Genomic DNA, 20,201 nt, shown 5'->3' on the forward strand with positions numbered 1-20,201 from the left:
ATCCTTGAAATAACAATATCTTTGTTCCACCAAACTAATTTATTGATAAGTTTAGCCAAAGACTTGTTTGATGGTTTGGGTTCATGGAAAAGGAGGAAGAGGGAATGGCATTATGTCTTAGGATCTTTGTGTTTATTATCTCCAATGCGTAGTTTACTCTTTCCCAGATATTATATGGTTATTCCTTTATCTCCACTCTGACAGTGATCCTTTCCTTAATTACTGCATTTGAAATTGTATCCACTCCCCCATGCTTCACTCTACCACTTTTACCTTCTTTTAATTTTTTTTCATAGTGCATTTGCAATACTGTATATTTTACTTTTTGTTTGTCTGTGGTCTGTGTACTCTTACTACATTCTATGTGGCTTGTGGGGTTTTTGTTGTTGTTGTTGTTCATTTGTTTTTGTTTTTTTAAGCCTAGCATATAGTAGGCATTCAGTAAATATTTGTTGAATAAATTAATGTATATGGAAAAAATTATGTATTTGGACAAAAAGTCCCATTTATGATGCTGAGCCAGTAGCTCACAGGAAGATAAAAAATAATGGTTCAATATTAAAACTTTTAGTCTCATTAGAGTGTTTATTGTATTCAGAGAAATTGATTGTTACTTGAGGTACTGCCTTAATAAAGACTTTTATAAGAATGAATAGGATTTATTGCATTTTAAAAATCAGATTTTTATTTGATTTTTACCTCATTGTTGTCTAGCTCAGTTGTGTGTTAGTTTTTTAAATGAATTATCTGATTTTTTAAAGGTCTGGAGTGTTTTTCTCTCAACTCCCATTATGTCTCACATTGAAATTGGTCAATTTCTGAGTGGAACTTAGCATATTTATAAAATTCCATATCCCCCAATCTTTGTAATTACTTACTGAAATGGAATATTTTTTTATTGTGTATATTATGTGTATTATGCATTTATCATGTATGTATTGTAGCAGGTTCTGTGTAGATGATAGGGATAAAGCAATCTTGGAACTAGCCTTCAGGGAATGTTGTTCATTAGGTGGGAAATAAAGTATGAATAGAAGTAACTATGGATTTTAATAAGTGCAATAAGTTATTTCAGAGAAGTGAGAGATTACTTGAAATAATCTGGATAGAAATTAGGTTTTTCTTTGTTTTTAAGGATGAGTTTTTTTTTTTTTTTTTTTTTTTTTTTTACTGGCAGAAGAAGCAAAGGGATCTTCTAGTTGGAGAAAATAGCACAAAAGTGCAGAAATGAAAAAGAGAAGGCATACGGAAAGTATGGCTAGTAGTAAATGGATGGAACATGATGTTTGTGTGATAGTAATGGATTAAAGTCTGTAGCAACAATTTTGAGCTTACAATCATATTGGAATGCATTGAAAATTAAACTTAGGAAATTTGTAATTAATTCAGAGGGCACTGGAGAACCATTAGTGTTTTCTGTAGATTCAAGTGATACTGAAGAAAAGTTGAATTCAGGGACATACAAGGTGAGTTGTAGGTGCATAAATCATTTAGATTAGGGATCTGAATTAAGGTAGTGAGGTGGTATTACTTTGTGTTTATGATGTAATATGGGCTCTGGAATCAAAGTGCATAATTTTACACCTGATTTTGACCTTTACCAGCTCTATGTCCTTGGTAGGCTACTAAGCTAACTCTGTACTGTATAAAAGGGTAATAATTATAACACTTAACTCTTCAGGTTGTTGTAAGATTTAGATGAGATGATATGTTTAAAAGCAGCCTGGCACAGATAAGTACTCAATAAGTTGTTAATATTATAAAATGCTTGACATATTAAATGTTTTAAGAAAGGAGAAAGTCATAGGTAACTATGGTTTGAGCTTTAGTGTCAAGTAAAATGGGACCATAAGAAAGTCAGGAGGAGATGATTGGGGGAGAAAGCAGATGATTTTAGATTTGATGTGCCAGTGAATTCTTTCAGTGCACATATATAGCATGCTATTAGAATAGAACTTAAGGAGGAGAAATCAGTCTGAAGTATCCTGTTTGTTTGTATTCATATACTGGTAAAACATATATATTATGTAATGAACATCAAATATATGAACGTTGAATGTATATACTTTGTATTAAACTGATAATAACAGTGATCGGTTAAATGATCAATTTTTTTCACCTAAACAAAATTTAGGTGAAACTTTGATTTATTAGAGAGATTTCAAAGACTCTTATAGACCCCTAAGTAGAGGAGCAACAGGCAGAGCAAATAAGAAAAACAAAAAGTCATCAAGAACTTACTTTAGTTCTCTCTGCTTTGATCTGCTAAGGCAGCACAATGCTGTCTTATTTTCTTTGGACTTGGGTTTCTTTCTGCTTTCTCTGTACAGACCATCTTTTCTCTACTAATGACCCAACTATAATATTCCCAGACTCACATATTTTCCCAAATCAAGAAATTTGATTAAAAATTCCAATTACAAATCCCTGTTTAAAAACAGATTGAGTTAGTCATGCCATCCCTTTTTAAATTATCTATATCCAGTGGAATAGGCAGTAGCCTGTTCTTTACCAGTGAAACTCTTTTTAGTATCTATGAGGGCAGTTTGTTCATAGAAAAAATTGTAGTTAGTTATTTAAGCTAAGTATTTTACATTTTAACTTTCTTTAAGCTTTTAAGTCTCCATACTCCATTTAGAATTTTAGAAATACTCCATTTAGAATTTGAGTACTTTTTAGTAATCACTTTCTAGAGGAACTTTAATTTAATGTAAGATAAAGTTCATTTAAATTGAACAGACTGAATTTTTTTCAACAGTGACATTTAAGTTCAAATTACTTTAAACAATTTAGTGTCATTTATCCATTAAATATACTTGATTTTCTTTTAAATGGCACTTCAAATGCTTGACCGAACTAGCTCCCAATTGCTTAACATTTTAATAAATCTAATAAGTTCAATTATATAGTGGCTTTCTAAGTTCTCTGAACCATCTCAATATTTTTACAGTCTTAATAATATTTAAGATACTTTTCAACTAAAAGTCACGAGATCAAACACATTTTAAATATGAATCTTAAGGCCATTGACACATAACTTTAATATGCCAATTATGTTTAAATATTTCAGATAGCAAATGTTATTCAGTTTAATTCAGTGAGTATAAGAACTATTCTAGACTCAGAAAAAGTTTTTCATGATTTTGGGACTTGTTTCCTAACTTCCTTTGAAAGTCCTTAATCATATCATGTGTTATTTAAGAATCAAGAACATAGTGGAGTTCTCCCTGCTTTGACCTGCTAAGGCAGCATGATGCTGTCTTTATTTTCTCTGGACTTGAGTTTCTTTCTCTTTTCTCTGTACAGCACTCACAAGTTTTGTTAAAGAGAATGAGTAGTATAGGCCCCATCAGGTAGGCAATAGCATTCACAGTGCTGGGATGATGAGGATTCCAAATTTGTGGACTCCAACATTTTTATTAACTACGTCAGTTAATTCCATGTTAAATAATAACCACCCTTGGAAGATCATGCTTAAACCTTGGCATGTAGTGGCAGGTATCATACTATACTTCTAAATACTTTATAATTTTCTTCTGATTTTGTCCTCAATTAAATAAAATGCTAGATTATAAATTTCATTCAAGTACTGACTGGCTTTTTTGTTGTTGTTGTTCATAATAACAGTGATACAGTTGTATAGACAACCTCAGTAAATATATATTGAGTGAATGAATGCTATTCTCACTTTGCAGATGGGCATAGGAACAAATAGAATGTGACTTGCCTATACTATTGCAAATTGTTAATGGAACCTAGACTGGTTGTAGGTCTTTTGACTGGTAAAAAAGATAAATATTTATACAACATAAATATGCTATGTAAATAAGTAGTAGCAAAATTTGGACATATCTCTACCATTTTATAGAGAATCATTTCAGTTACATCAAATTTATATAACAAATAAGAAGTTACATTTATTACACAAAAAGATAATTTGTGGAAAAATAATCATTGAACTTGTATATAGATTTAACAACAGATAAAAACTTTTCTTTTATGCTATTTTTTTAAATAGGGTCATTACTCTAGTGTGCCTTAATTGTGATTTCCTAACTGATGTTTCTGGCTTAGATAATATGGCTGCACACTTAAGTCAACATGAAACCCATACTTGCCAAGTTGTAGTAGAGAAAGGTACGTATATATAACTGTGCTCTTGTGGATTTTGATATTTATTCCATTATTTTTGGTCAACCACAATATGAACTCTTTACTAAATCGTTACTCTCATCATAGTTCATATGCTGTTGTAAATATAAAACTTTTCTTCTAATTTCAGTTTCTGTCTGTATCCCAACTTCTGAACATCTTTCTGAGTATGTTTAATTTATTTTCAGTGCATTTTACTTTGATGGACTTTAGCACTTACTGCATTTTTAAGTGTATCATTAATAGCAATGAAAAATATTTTTTTAAATGTTTTTTAAACCTGCTTGTTGAAATAGGTCCCTGCTCTGTGGAGCTCGTGACCTGGTGCAAGACAAGTTGGAATTTCCTAAGTTCAAAGTTCTGAGATATTTTCTTACACAAAGCCAGTCAAGCAGCCAAGTTTATGACACTAGCTTTCATTATTCAGCTCTGTTCAGCTTGTAAATGGGTTCAGATTCCTGTTCTACTTTATCTTTGTATCAAGTTGACATATCTTAACATACATTTTTATTTCTCCAGTTGGTTTTCTCTAAAAATAACTTATTGCTATGGTCTTTTCTTACTTTGCTTAAAATAATTTGTGTCTCTCTCTACTGCACTTGCCTTCAGAGTAATACATTCCAAGTGATATGGTTGTTTGTCTTCTGTTTTGTCTGCTTCTTAATTTCATGTTTTAAGTTTTTGGACCAGAATATTGTCCTTTTTCTCATTTGTTGTCTGTCATTGCGCTATCTTTTTTTTTTTTCAGGTGCAGAAGCAGCCCAGAAATTTCAAAAAATATCCAGGGTACACCTGGACAGTGTCCCCCTTCGATGGACACAACTGATGACTATTCTCTCTTTCCAAGGAATGTGAATAATTTGACTGTGGGACCTGCTCTAGGTTTTGGCCTCAAGAAATCATATCTTGGGGAAACTCCCTTCCTGCATGACTGGCCTCTTGTAAGGCTGATGTTGATTTGGCCAGAGATGGCCTCGGGGCCCACCAAACTGAGCATACTTTCCACTGGCAGCTTTGGCTTTCCATCTTAATAAGCTCATGGGCCAATTATAAATAAGAAAAACCTATCAAATCAATGGTTCAGCATACAAATTAAAAGTTTACTCATTTTGGCTGCTACCCATAAATCTTCCTCTATCCTGAATGCAATCCAAGAAATATAAAAAAATCTAGTTGTTGGGAAATCATGACTATTTTTCATGTCCTTGGAACAATGGGTCTCTATAATTATGATTCAAAATCATAGTTATTTTTACTGTTATTTAAAATTATCATCCAGTATCAACTCTAAAATTTTTTCAACAATACCTATTCTCAGATTTTTTTATTTTTAAAAAATTTAGTTTAATTTTAATAGCTTGATTTTATGTTCTCTAAATTTAGTGATATCTACTTTATGATATCTATTTTTCTATTCTTTTCTTTAAAACTTATTCAGTGTTTATGTTTTTAAGAACACCAGGAGATTTCTTAAGAATTCTCTTCAGATTTCACTTATCTACCTGTTGATAGCTTTATAGTGTGACTGTTCTCAGACAGTTATGATATCTTCTGTCTTGTTTCAGGATTATTATTTATATTACCTCAATAATTTTGGCTTTGAAGGTGTTAAAAATTGGTAAAGCTTGCAGATCTTAAAAACAAGTTTTAAAGTAACATATTTGTATATCTATTCTGTAATTTAATAAATTTTTTTGTTTAAATGTCTTATTCTTTGCTAGTAAACAATTTCTTATAAAAACTATTTTATCTTATTGCTTTAATTGTTATATGGAAGCGTTGTTATGTGGCATGCAAACCTAAGAGCTAGTGCATCTTGCATTTTTTCCTCTAGCATAATTAAATTTCATTATACTATACTAATTTCTTGAATTTTAAAGACTAGCAAAGTGCCTTTTATGTCTTAATAGCCATAAGGATCATCAGACTCTGAAATTATAAGTCAGGTGTGGTTTCTTTTATTCTAAAATCAGAGATAAAGCCAGTTTAGATGACTGCTTATTTTGTAATGTTTATCTTATGAGTATTAATCAAAAAAATTAAATCCTGTTAGCTTTAATTATCTGGACAAATTTATAATGTAAATGAAGGATATTCCAAAATGTCCAAAGGTGACTTGTTTCTTAGTATTCGACTTAGTAATATATTATTCTTCATTTCCTTATCTGGCTCCCTGAAGTTTATCTTCCTTCTTTCTACCCAATTTTTAAAAATTTTGCCCAGAAACAACAATTTATTTCCATTTTTAACATTAGTTCTTTATATGTTATAGAATAGAAAATCTGCTTTTCCTTGATTGTAATTAAAAAATATGATATACCAATATATGAGTACTGTTTTATAATTTTTCTGAGACTTAATTTTTTGTAGTATCAAGTTCATTTCCTTGAAGTATAAACTATATTATCACCTGTAACTTCATTTTTAAAAATTGGTTTGACTAAAGCAGGACAAAACTTGCTAATTATTATAGGTAATTAGTTGAATTTGTGTGATACTAATAGGTTTTAGCTTAAGCCTGATCTTTCTTTATCATCAAGTTATTCTAAATAGTTGATTTGCCTCATCAACTATTGCCATGTCACATGTTTATGCTTTTTGGTTACTGTTGAATAGGTCTAATTTTTAGTTTGAGTCTATTGTCATTCTTAGAAAATGACTCTTAAGCTATAGAAACTTGGATTCTTGCCTTATTGTCACATTTTGGCAAAACATCTTGCCTATATTTTAGATGATGGTCAATACTTTGAAGAAGAATGAAGTAGGAAAGAGAAATACAGGAATATGGGGTAGAAATTAGGAGACCACCATTTTAAATCTGGTATCAGGGAAAACTTCACAGACACATGACATTTTGAGTAGAGGTATGAAGGAGGTTATATGGATATTACTTGGATATCAAAAGAGCATTTCTGGGAGGAAAAAACCTCCAACATGGGATAATTCTGAGTTAAGGAACTGTTAGGAGACTAGTTTGGCTGCAGTGGAGGGAAGAAGAAGGAGACTAGTAGGAGATAGTCCTGTGAGATAATGTGGACCATGTGGTATATGAACTTAAAGATCATCGTAAAAACTTTGGGTTTCACTTTTAAATGAGAAGCCATTAGTGAATTTTGAATAGAGGATACCTCAGTAAAACTCCAGATAAATAAATATCTAAATGTAAGAATACTGTATCCCATTATGTGCTTTCTTGAGAATAGTCCTAAGATACCAAGGGCAAAATCAGGGAGATTAGTTAAGGGGTTATTTTAATAAAACAAGTGGGAGCTGGTGGTCGCTTGGGTAGGTGATAAGTGACTCCTTTTTGGATGTGTTTTGAATTTTTTGGTAATTTAGATATGAAGTGTGAGCTAACATGGAAGGATGATTCATAGTTAATATTCTGATCAGCTGAAAAGATAGCATTGTTATCAACTGAGATGCAGAAGACTCAAGAGGAATAGGTTTGGGAGTGAAGAAGAGGATTTTAGTTTGAGACATGTTTTAGTTTTGAGATACTTATTTGATAGCTAGGTGGAGATGTCATTATCCTTTATGAATTTAAGGGTAAGTTTTAGGCTATAAGTATCATTTAATATTTTTAAATGTCATAAGAATGGATGTATGTGAGACTGGGGGATTCTAAAAAGATCAGTGTGTTGTTAATCATTGTCAATATCCTGGTTGTGATATTGAACTATAGTTTACAAGATGCTATCATTGAAGGAAACTGAGCAAAGTGTACTTGAGATTGCTCTGTATTGTTTCTTATAACCTTATGACCATGTTTGAATCTACAGTTGTTAAAGCATGAAAAAGTTCAATTTTAAAAAATTCTTGGAAGTATATGAGCTCATCAAGGGATAACAGTGGAAATAGAGAAAGGGCAAGGTGCACAGGTGAGCTCTTAGGACTCTGACAATAAAAGGTTAGAGAGATGAGAAGGAATGTACAAAGGAAATTAAAGAAGGTATGGACAGAGATGTGGGAAGACAATCATGAGTATGGTGATGCCCTATTTGTAAATGCAGTTACTAAGTTTTAGAGGTCTAGGGGTCTGTTTTTCAATACTGGTTATGACTAAGTTTCATAGTTTATTCTTATGAATTCACATATCTACCCCAGTAACAGAAACAGGAATTCTTGATCTTGAGAAAATTTAATATCCATCTTACTCTTAGGCACATTCAACTCTGTATGTGTACTCTTATAAAAATAACCCTCTTGCATTTTTATAAAAGAAGGTAATTGTGTCATTATTTTTTCTGTTCTGTACTGTAAAATTAATGCCCATAATTTATACATACTTTTGGGAAAACTTTCTGTGGTCAAAATTCAGGTTAAAATTAAAATTCTTTAAATTAAATTTAATGTGGGATTTACCATGTTATATTTGGCCTGTGACTATACAAAAAATATTTATTCAGCCTTTGAATTTTTTCCCTTCTATCATTACTAATTTCATGACAATCTCAATAGAATGGGCTATAGAATAATGATTAGATTTATCATTCTGATTTTTCTATTGGAAAATATAAATGTGGTGTTGAATAAGAAGGACTTCTAGAAATTTCATTCATGTTTCTGAATCATTTATAAGGTAGAGTGCATAATTAGATGCAAGCAAGTACATTTTCACATTTTCAGAAATTTTATCTGGAAAAAATGGTTTCCTCATTATTACATTTATAAAGTCTAAGAAATATATAACAGTGCAGAGCCTCTTCTGATTATAGCAGCAAGGGTATTTTTGATGAAGAGTATGGTTGCCTAACATGGCTTCACTGAGAAGCTTAAGAGATTCTCATAATTATGTCTAGTTTCTCTCTGTAACTTCTTGTACTTAGCTATTATAGAGACTGTTAATATTTCCAGCATTTGTAATATCTATTAAGATTCTTGAATTTTTTTCTCATTTTGTTAAATTTAATTGCCTTTCTTAATGAGATCAAGAGGTCTTTCTTAATGATAAGATTTGAACATTTGATACCCAGATTTGATACGTTCAGCCCTCTCAGACCTTTAAAGTGACAGAGTGATGTGGTACAAGTCTAGGCTCTGTAATTGATTGCCCAATTAGGAGTTCCTACCCTGTTGTTTTCTAGATGTAAGTGACTTATGCAAAGGCTACCTAATCTCTGTACCTCAGTTTCTTATTTATAAAACAAAGATTACAAAAGTACCTACTCTGAAAGTCTTGAGGGAATTAAAGGAGTTAGTTTTCAGATAAAGTACTTCAAAAGTGATTAGCTAGTTCTGGTGGCTGAGGCAGCAGGATCGCAAGTTCAAAGCCAGCCTCAGCAATTTATCAAGGCCCTGAGCAACTTAGGGAAACCTTGTATAAAATTAAAAAATTAAAAAGTAAAAAGCTCAATGGTTAAGCAACCTTGGGTTCAATCCCCAGTACTCCCCCCCCCAAAAAAAAAGAAAAGTAAAAGATTAGCACATAGGAAACACTATAGAAGTTATCAGTGATTCTATTGTTGTTATATTTCTATACTCCATGATTTTATTTCTACCTACATTTTATTCAGGTGGAATTGCCCTGATCTTCAGCCTTCAATTTTTCTTTCTAGGCCTCCCAAACCATTTACACAAATTATTTCTGTTAAATTTCTTTAGAGGTAATTGCTGCATCATGTATAAGTCATACCATTCGATTTTCGGTCTCTAAAGCTCATTAAACTTATATTTTTAAGAAATTTCTATGAACACTTCTGGGTTTATTTTAGTCATAAGTGTCTTTTATAAATCGAATCAGTATTTTCCCCTAAGTTGTAATACCTTAACTTGACTATAGTATGGACATCCTGTACTTATGACATAATTCACTTCTGATTTTGAGATGTTTCTGCAGTCTCACTCTTTTCAGCATACAGTCTTTTCATACACTCTTTTCATACAGCATACACTCTTTTCACATACAAAAGTTTACTATCATCTACCTCATTAGAGAGTCTCCTGTGCATCTCTTTTCTGTATTTTTTTATTAAAATAAGGGATCTTAATGTTTTTAATTGTCCACACTGAAACTGTCCATACAACTCACTGTGAAGTCTGGTATTATGAAAGGAATGTAACCTTAAAATAAGATAGACTGAGGTTTAAATCCTAGTTTTACATCTAACTAGCTCTATAACTTTGAGTAAATTATTAACCTTCAAGTCAGATTCCTCATCACTGAAAGATAAGCAATAATTCTTTTTAGGTTGGCTTTAAGAAATAATGCATGGAAATTAATTAGTTAAATTACCAGTTTAAGTAATTCAGTTAACTATTGATTCTAAATTACTTGGTACTGACCTGGAAGAAAGCCCACACTCACTGTTGTCACTGCTCCTACTCCAGCTTTCCTGCTCTTAATCCTGTTACTAGTGTGAGTACTGCCACTTTCTGATGGCAGGGGATCCTAGAATCTATAGAATCTTATCATCATTGAGATTCAGTGGAAGTACATTGGCATTGTGGTTATCTGTAATTTTGACTCAAGCAGTACTTTCCTCCAGACTGCTTGGTGGATGACATCTCATCACAGTGCTTTAATCGAATCTTGTGTACAATAGAATTGAGAGTAATTCTGGCTTTTTCTGTCTAAAGACTGGGAAACAACACTGCCTTTTTGAAAACTGGTACAGAATCCTGTTTAGAAGGAAATCATGCTTTTTTAACTTACAGAATCCTTTTTTTTTTTTGAAGAAAATTTTATTATTACCAAGTATTTATGTCCATAAATCTTGGCTGTTAATTTTGTAAGAGTGTATAGTTCTTCTAGTTAGCAGTAGTCACATAGCTATTTCTTTTTCAGAACTTTGAAATGATTTTTCAACAATGCCTCTCTTAAATGTTAGAGATATTATTGAACTTAGTCATGAAATTGCTCTTTTCTGTTTCCCTAATCTCCATTTTCCCTCTTTTCCAGTGTACCTACCTGTGTAGATCAGTTGTAACACAGAATAGAAGTAAAGTTTTGTAAGATACTTTTTCTTGACAAAAAGTGAGAATAAAAGGGTAATTCCCCTCTAGAACATATTTAGAGTGTAAGAGCCTGTGGTAAATGCACAATAACTGAAATTTGGAAAATTAGGCTACTTAATGAGTTATCTTTCTTATTGATTGAATCAGATATCCTAAAAAGCACACTTTGAAGTGGTTTTAAAAATTAATTTAGTTCTTCAAGTGACTTCCAGGTTTGTCTAAGCAAAATGCAGTGTATTGACTAAAGGTAAAATATCAGCCCTAGCACTTTCTGACCAACTTTGTGGTCAAGTTTCCTCACTTCATCTGTGAAATGAAGTTGATAGTAATCTTTGAAGATTTAAGAGATGCACAGTGTGCTTTAAAGATTAAATCTATGTATACACTTTGTTAAATTTCCTCTAATTTAAATGTACTAAGAAGAAATAGAAACAGAATTCTGACTTTCCTTAAAGCTAAAGAATTGCAAGAGAAATATTGGGTTTCATCCTTAGCATGTTGCTCTTTTCATAGTATAATATAGATAAATCTTTTCACAAGTCATTACACTGGACATTGATGTCCTGCCTTCAATGTGCAAGACTCTGTGTCAGGTGTTGGAAATGAACACATGAATAAAAGACATGATTGATGTCATTCACCATGGTAATTATAGAATAGGAGAATCAAAAATGTAGACATGAAGTTCATATCTTCACAGGGCCACATAGCCAGCTGATTTCATAATCATTTAAACAATTATAATTATATCTATTGAATAGCTATAATTTTTGTGAAATACTATCCCAGAAGGAATCAGAACCTGTTCTTAAAAGTGAAATATTATTTTATTATACCACTCGCAACTAAACTGTTAAGTCATTAATTGTTTTTCACATATGCAAGCAATAAGTAAACTCCTCTAGGGGTAGAATGACAATATTTTTCTTTAAGTCTTACATTTGAAACTATATCAAAATTTCTGTTAAAAATATTTACTCACATTGAGTCTATGAACATCAAAGAATAAGGGCTTATACCATTGTTTTTCTTAATTTCTGTACTTGGAAGAATCATTGTTTAACCCAAGTTATAGAATCTTAAGTGTTCAAAATGGTCAAAATGTCTTCATATATTTAAGGTAGAAGAAGAAAGAGGAGAAGGAGAAAAAACACCAAACCACTCTGATCTATGAGTTTGGGTATCTTTCTTTAACTTGAAATGTGACTGGGGTTGGAGGTATGAGAGATTCTTTTCCCTAGATTCTCTCACAGTCATTAATAAATCAAATTTTTGGGAACTGGAAGATAGTTTTTTTTTTCTTTTCAAGGTGGATATAACACATTTGTTCCTCATATGAAGTTGCTAGTCAGTATATAGGAGCTGTGCATGAAGATATGGTGGTTTCGTGGCCAGGCGTGGTGACATTTTTAATGCCTGTAATCCCAGGGCCTGGGAAGGCTGAGACAGGAGGATCAAGAGTTCAAGGTCTGTCTCAGCAGTATATCGAGGCCCTAAGCAACTTAGCAAGACCCTGGGGATTTGGCTCAAGGTTAAGTGCCACTGGGTTCACGCCCTGATATAAAATAATAATACTAATAACAGTGGTTCCTGGCAGTTGGGACTAATGCCTTTGATATCTGATTAGCATGAAAGAATGGGAGAAACAGTGAAATGCAAAGATAAATGAAATTGTTGTGTACTTCATCATTTAGAACAAACCATACCAGCTTTGGCTAGTGATTCTATAGTTACTGCCATTTAAAAAAATTTTTTTGGTCTCCTGGTCTTGAGGGTAGTTTATAGATTATAAATGAAATGTCTAGGGTATAATTCAGTTTTCCAACAAAACCACATAACACAATAGATTCCTACTCTTTCATTAATTCTGCCTACATCATTGGTCTTTTTTTTCCTTTACATTTTCACATGCAGATATTTTGTTTTCTTTGTTTGCTTGTCTGTCTTTATCTAGTTCTGTCTTCTATATAGAATGATTTTTCTGCTTTCTTCCCTAACTTTAGATGATAGCTCAAAACCAGGTGTTCAGAAATAGTTAGATCATTTCATACTAGAACAAATAAGTCTGATCCCAGACAAAAAATCAAAAGAAGTATCGAATATATTGTGTTTAAGAGTAGTGTGGAAGCTTGGCAGAAGAATCAAAACAATGGAGATAATTTAGGGAGTAAAAGTGGCCTGTGTTGTGCACTCTCAAGCAAGTCTTGAGCAGGAAGATTTGAAATAATAATAGGTAACATTTATTGATCACATACAATGTGCCCTATAGTCTTCCAAGTATTTGATGTTCATTTACTCATTTAATTCACACCGATTTCTGAGATAAATGCTATTATTGGCCTGAGTTTATGGATAAATGAATATTTCCCTCCTTACAGCTCATCTCCCCATCATGTGGTATGTTTATAGTGTGAATGAAGCCTCAAAAGAACATAACTAGTGTCATTGATTCAGAATATTCCTTTTATATGTAGCCTTATGTTGTTCGTGTGACCTGCAGAAAAATACAGGAAACCATTTACTTCATTTAGGACTTTACAGAAAAGGGATTATTATTTAAAAACAAATATATTTAAACAGGTTTCTATAGAGAAGAAAACTTACATACTTTCAATTTTATTTGCTAATGATGTTGAAATTGATCACCAGTCTTTCTGTTCTCTTTGCATTGAACTCAGATGTCCTAAATACTACACTACATTTTCCTATTAAAAAACTACATTTACAGGTGAAAAGTGTAATTACTTAAAGGCAGGTTATTAGCTCAGAACTTTGAGCTTAGCAAATTTGACTGTCTTCTCTAAAGTAGTTGAATATCTCAAATGATGATTATTTCAGCAAGTATCTTTAATGAATAAGAGTTATAGGTATGAAACATTTTTTCTTTCCTGAAATGTTAATAATATATCAGTAGTTATGTTAGAACTTATTAACCTTCAAGTGTGCATCTCTAGTTATAAAATTTTAGTTATAAATTCATGATGAAATTTATAAAGTACATTTCTAATTGATATTAGAGTTATTTTTCTAAATGCTTTTACTGGTTGTTATAAGCCTGTCCCTTAAGAAGAGAATTATTTTATAGTAAAAGGCACAAAACAATATTTGGGGTCATAGACATCTTTTTTAAAATATTTATTTATTTATATATTTATTTATAGTTGTAGGTGGACACCTTTATTTTATTTTTATGTAGTGCTGAGGATCAAACCCAGTGCCTCACGTATGCTAGGCAAGCACTCTACCTCTGAGCCTCAACCCCAGCCCATCATAGACACCTTAATATTAATTATTCCAATAACTTAACATGATCTCATCTACCAGTTTCTTAGTAAAATGGAGAATTATAACAATTTACATCACTAACCTCCATTGCAGTGATACTCAGAGGACTCAGTTTCCCCAGTGGAAATGCCAGCAATACCAGTTAAATATTCTTAATGGCTTTTATTTTTAATTGCTACATAAAACTAACTTATTATAATACCCATATCAAAAATTATTAGCATGGTAATTTTTTAAGAGTATAAGATCTTTGATAACATTTTAATAGTAAGCTGAAAAGAAAATAACTGTGTGTTTTGCTGGGGATCAAACTGAGGGCCTCATACATGCTAGGCAAGCACTCTACCCAGCCCCCAAAATATTTTATATTTTTAGGTGTTTTCTGGCCCATTTGTTTTAGTTTTTTCAAATTGAATTTAAAATGATCAAATGCTTAGAAATAAAAATCAGTTTTAATGGATAAATTTATTTCAGTGCTTCATTAATATAATATCTATGTTTAGACTAACAATGTTTTTTCATTAAACATGTTATTCTTAAAACAATTATTTATCCATATGCTCCATTAAAACAATGAAGATATATATACTTTATACAGACTCATCTTTATTTATATTGTTTAGATAATTGAGATAATCACACAGTCTTTAACCTCAAATGTATTTGATCAATCTTTTGTTCAAGTTTTATTCAGCTCAACTTGTTTAACAAATTAATTTTAACTTATTGTAATGTACTACCAATTATAATAGTATGCAAAAAAAGGCCATAGCCACTTTATCATCAGCACCATCATTGTTATTTTAGTGGTGCTGGATATTGAACCCAGTGCTTTGTGCATACTGAGCACATTCTCTGCCACTGAACTATACACTCTTTCCTTTTATAGCCCTAACTTTTTTATAAAAAAAAAATTTAGTTATAGATGGACAAGATACCTTGATTTCATTTCTACTTTTATGTGGTGCTGAGGATCGAACCCAGTGCCTCATGCTTGCTAAGCAAGTGCACTACAACTGAGCTACAACCCAGCCCCTATTTTCCTAATTTTAAAAATGCATAGGCACTTCATAAAGAGAAAGAGTCTTTGCCATTGACTAGCCATGAGAGAACGTTTTAAGAGATGACATTTTTTGTCCTATTAGTTATCTTCATTTTTGTTCATGAAATTTAAAATTCAGTGTAGTTATTGCTTGTATTAAAAATACTATTTCTTATAGTTACTGAGCCTTCATCAATTAACTCTTGATTAATGACATTTCAGGTCAGGTTGGCTGACCTACTTATGTGCATTAAAATTGAATTTAGTATATAATATCAATATTTATTGATGCTTAAATTCTCCAAATAATATTTTTAGTCATTAGTTTATGAAACAAAGGTCATTTAGAAAAGCTATCTGTTACATTGTTGATTATTTTACAAGATTTTTCTAGATGGTATATACCTTTGTTAATATTGTTAATAAGTTATAATAAGCATTGTTTAGGAGTCAGGAGGTTTATAAAGTATAGTTAATTGTTGAGCAGTGTTTATGGAGGTTTTTAAGAATATATTCTTCAAAATTCTACATTATTTCTGAGATTTTACTGCTTCTAGAGTAACTTAATGGTAATACAGGTTGAAGTGACATCATTATGGAATTTCATTATAGAAAAAGTTTCTTTTCACTTCTAAGTCCTATTATAATAAATATTAATGTATATTTTATATGTGTGTGTGTATATGTATACATATATGTATATATATTCTGCTTTTTCTTTTTAAGGAGTAATTCTTTATGTCTTTTAAATTGTATTTAGCAAAGAATACATTCCTTAAATGCTCTTGCTTTTTGATAGAGAAATACATGTCTTTATTGATTTTTAACCATTTAATAAATCTTTTGTTTAATAGCCTGCATTTTACTTTTACCTTGATATGAGGTCCAATTTACTATTATGTCATAAAATATACATTGGTTTAGATTTACATTTTAGTTATTATAATCATGCAAAATCTTTCATATTTCATCATTTTAAGTATAAAATAATGAGTATTTATTTTGTTTTCAAGATTAAAAAATGAAGTGCCCATTAAGGAACAAGAATCTGTGTCTAAGGTAAAGTTTGTTTCATTTTTTTTCCTTAATGGTTTAGACTTTTGAAAATATTGTTGGTGTGATTTTTTTAAAAAAAAATTAAATTTCAAAATGCATATGTCAGCAACAATATTGGCATGTAATAGGAAAAATAGATTTAAAAATTTTCATCTTATAAAAATACCTAATTTTAAGTAAAATGTTAAGGTTTTTTCATTTTGACAAACATGTATTTCACTTGCATAATGTTAGTTTACTATTGTGTAATAGATATAAATTTATGAAGTAAAAATCCTGAAATAATTAAAACATCAATCACTTGGCACACTGGAAAATTAGTAGTTTCAAATGATTTTATATTCTGGGACATTTCCAGATCTTTTCATTTCTTGATGTTGCTCTCCATTTCTGTCATATTCCCTTTACTTGCTATATCTTATGTTGTGGGCCTGCTGGTAGTTAATTCTTCCAAGGCTTTTTGTTTAATAAAATGTTTTTTCACTTGGAAAGATATTTTATGGTAGGTACAGAATTTCCAATTTTGTCTTTGTTTTTTCTTTCAAACAGTTGGTTTAAATAATGTTATTGTCTTCTAGCTTGCATATTTTCTGATGTGATGTCTTTCTATAATTATTGTCTGTATCTTTTTGTAATATGTGATTTTTCTTTGCATACTCTCAAGATTAAGTTTTATCAACCAGTATGAACATGACATGTCTTAAGTCTGTTTTGTTTGTTTGCTTTTTTATATGTTTATCTATTTGTGTCTTTAACTGTTTTTGGCATTTATCCTAATTGGTATTTTCTGAACCAACTCTTATCTACTACTTCTGGAGTTTCAATTTCACAAATGTTAAACCATTTAATGTTAGCACTGTTCTTAAGTGCCTGGTTTTGATTTCCACTCCCCAACTGACTCTTTTTTTTTTAATCTTCAGATTTACTGATTCATTTTTTTATTTGTGCCAGGTATACAGATGAGTCCATCAAAGACATTTTAAACCTCTATAATGATAAATTTGTTTGTTATTATTTCTAGGACTTGATTTGATTCTTCTTAGAATTTCTGACCCTTTATTGAAAATCCTATCCTGATTATGCATATTGACCCTTCTTCTACTAAAGCATTTAACATATTAACTGTAGTAATTTAAAATTTTATGTCTGATAATTCTAGAATCTGTATCATGTCTACCTTTGTGTTCTTAGAGGTATTTTTCACCTTGCTTTTCTGTATGTTGTATCATGTTTGGTGGAAAGCCAGACACTATGTGTGAGACCGGGGTAAAGAGTATGTGTATGTGGAAATGTGCATACCTTTTCTTATGTTAGGCCTTTAGTGTAGAGTTTTCGGCTGTCTAGGAAGGCGTTCACCTGAATTTTGGTTTTCTCATTGCTATGATTACCTCAAGACAACTACAGGTTCAATTCCTGTAGTAATTCCTTATGTTGAGGATGGGGATTTTTTTCTCAGTGTTCTTGTTCCATACTCAGCTTTTGACTTTCGCTTGAGACTGAGCCTCCAGGAGTGTCGTTATCTACACTCTTGCATTTCTTCCAACAGTACTGCTGGTGCTTGTTACTTAGTGTTTGCTAGCCAATATAAGGTGGTAGGGAGTAGGGTAATGTTCTCTTTAATGATTTGTCTCACTCATAAACTGACTCTCATTATATAAATTAAATATATTTAGCTAAATGAGTTAGTTAAAAATACACATTTTTAATGCACATTATTTTTTTTTTTTCTCAAACAGATATTGTATCTAAAAAGCCAAGTGGTACAATGTTCAGAAGAAAATGTGTGAAGAAATTGATCAAAACTACAAGGGCAGTAACAGGTCTGTCTAGAAAAACAGTGTTTATCTACTAAAAATGATGAAGTTCTTAACATTAAAAACCTTAGACAAAATTTCTATGAAATTCAGAGTTACAATTAAGAATTTTCTTTGAATTATAAAATAGAAAGAAAATGATATGTTAGAAATTTCAAAAGCTTGAGAACATACTAGTTGCACAAGGAAAAGAAAACACTGAATGAATGTTGTGGTACACACCTGTAATACCAGCAACTCAGGAGGCTGAAGCAGGAGGATTACAAATTTAAGGACAGTCTCAACAACCTTAACAGGACTCTCAAGCCAAGTAGTCAGACTCTTTCTCAAACTAAAAAATAAAAAGGGATGGGGATGTAGCTCAGTGGAAACACCTGAGGGTTCAATTCCCAGTACCAAAAAAAAAAAAAAAAAGAAAGAAAAGAAAAAAAAGATAATTTTGAAGTAAATTTTAATCCTTCATTGTGACCAAATTAAAAGTGATTTTAAAAGAGTGTGGATCTAGCTAAGCTCATGATTTAGATTTTGAAAATCTGTTTAGAATGGGCAAAGATTTGCAGAAGATTAATCTTTTTAAAGTGTTCCATTAGTGAATTCATTATCATGATCTCCTCATGTATACTTAAAACTTCTTGCTTTATTGCATTTTCATTCATACTTTTTGCCCCCTCCATTGGTCACAGGAATTCAACCCAGGAGCACTTAATACTGAGCCACATGCCTAGCCCTTTTTTGTATTTTATTAGAGACAGGGTCTCCTTGAGTTGCATAGAGCCTTGCTAAGTTGATGAGGCTGGCTTTGAACTCACAATCCTCTTGCCTAAGCCTCCCAAGTCACTAAATTGAAGATTTTTTAAAAATATATTTAAACTGATAATAGATGATGCCTTATAGAATATGATAAAATATGTGTGAGTGGTTCTAGATATATATTTTATGCAAAAACAGTTTACCTCTTAAGAGTACACAAGAAATTATTGAAAGTCTGATGTAAGACTATTTCTAATTTATTTGAACTTTTATAAGACATATTGTAATGATATGCATAATCATACAAAGGAATATGTCTTATTTGTCTAAGAAAATTCAAAACATTTATAATGCTATTAGAAAATTATGTTAAATCTGAAATAGTATTGAGAATAAAAGGAAAATACTTTATTTATGTAATCAATCATAAATAAATGTATCTGATTATTAGCTATGTTTACATTAAGAATAATGTCATGACAAAAAATAAAGTTTTGTTGATTTGATTGACACAAAAGAAATAATTAGAAAATTTTATCCCAATAAAACTTAAAAAAATCTAGATATTATCTGGTTTATGAAATTATTAATTAATTAGAAAGAGATGATGTTTGCCGGGCATGGTGCCTCACACCTATAATCCCAGTGGCTTGGGAGGCTGAGGCAGGAGGATCCCAAGTTCAAAGCCAGCCTCAGCAACTTAACAAGGCAGGGCAATTCAGAGATTCCCTGTCTCTAAATAAAATATAAAAGAGGGCTGGGGGTGTGGCTCAGTGGTTCAGTGCTCCTGAGTTCAACTACTGAGCCCAAGCCCCAGCCCAAAAGCATCTTGATTATAAAATACCATGCAAACTATCTTTACAGTATGAAATTTGAATCAAATGGAATAATTTGAAGCTCTCTAGTGAAAATACAATGAGTGTACATAAAACTGCACATTTCATGAAAGGCTGTCTCTCTCTGTTTACAACAAATGACAGAAAGCAATTTTGAAAGTATATTCAATAAATGCAAAACATTAGCCACAGATGGACATTCTTTCTAACTTTGAAAATAAATGAAAAAGTTAAGAAGTTGAAATACATTAATCACTGCATGAGAATATCAGTACTTATGAGGAAAGTATTTATTAAATAGAGATGAAG

At 31.3% G+C, this 20,201-nt stretch overlaps 1 pseudogene; it reads left to right on the forward strand.

Moving 5' to 3' along the window:
* LOC143387998 (zinc finger protein 280D-like) overlaps nt 1-20,201 on the forward strand; it is a 75,152-nt pseudogene that overhangs the window by 42,516 nt on the left and 12,435 nt on the right.

This window comes from Callospermophilus lateralis, unplaced genomic scaffold, assembly GCF_048772815.1.
Source record: "Callospermophilus lateralis isolate mCalLat2 unplaced genomic scaffold, mCalLat2.hap1 Scaffold_183, whole genome shotgun sequence".
Taxonomy (NCBI): Eukaryota; Metazoa; Chordata; class Mammalia; order Rodentia; family Sciuridae; genus Callospermophilus; species Callospermophilus lateralis.